A 1004-nucleotide genomic window follows, 5' to 3' on the forward strand; every position below is an offset into this window, starting at 1 on the left:
GCTCCCCCCTCCCTCATTAGCCCTTGATAGTTTATAAATGGGTATTTTGTCATATCTTGCCCTGTCCGACTATCCTTGTTTCTAAGAAGCATCGTGCCTAAAATTCTTTCAAGATGGATCTGTTCATTCTTCTGGCAGTTTATTGCAATTTCAATATGTTTTCCAACCCTGTGATTCAAGTTTATTGATATTCTTCTTCTCTTTCTTGTTCATTGCTGAGCCTCCACATGCATTCTTTCGATCTTTTCTCGATCCTGATGTTGTTTGTTAGTCCAGCTGTGAGGATTCTCTCTTTCTTTACAGTTAAAATTCAAATGGAAGGGTGTAAGCTTGGGTTTTCATGATTGTGTTTTCTTCATTTCTAGCAAGCAAGGTGATATTAGCTACATATCACAAGTAGTTAATGAAACTTTTCCCAATCCTGATACTACATTTTAACTTATATATTCCAGCTTCTTGAGTTATTTGCTTAGCATACTGTGGTAGTTATATAATTGTTTGTCAATTTGAGTATTAAGAGTGAAGGGGTGGAGTCTAGTCTGTCAATCGGATCACAGCCAATGAGGCCATGTGGGCGCGGCCTCCTGAGAATTTTGGGAAATCCTTCGCACAGGCAGGAAACACTATGTCTCGCTCTCTGCGCACTCCCTGGAAGACATCCTACTGACAAGATATATGGAACTACGCTAGTGCCCTTAGCTGGAAAAGCCACGTGAAGACCCCTGCCAGCGTTCAGATGCTTACACCGCCACTGGATCCAAAGACTTTCACCCACTGGCCGGTGATCGTCCTGCATTCAGCATCACTACAGTGTTTCTGAGCCTGAAGAGGACTTCATAGATTGGTATCGGACATATGGGTTAATATCAGACTTATGGTCTTGGACTTGACTGGGCTGGGATGCATTCTTAATGTACAATTACCCTTTATATAAATTTCTTTCTTATACACATATGAGTTTCTGTGGATTTGTTTCTCTAGTTTACCCAGTCTAACACACATAC

Source organism: Echinops telfairi, unplaced genomic scaffold (genome assembly GCF_000313985.2).
Source record: "Echinops telfairi isolate 266 unplaced genomic scaffold, ASM31398v2 ScPeMD7_7469;HRSCAF=8507_1, whole genome shotgun sequence".
NCBI lineage: Eukaryota > Metazoa > Chordata > Mammalia > Afrosoricida > Tenrecidae > Echinops > Echinops telfairi.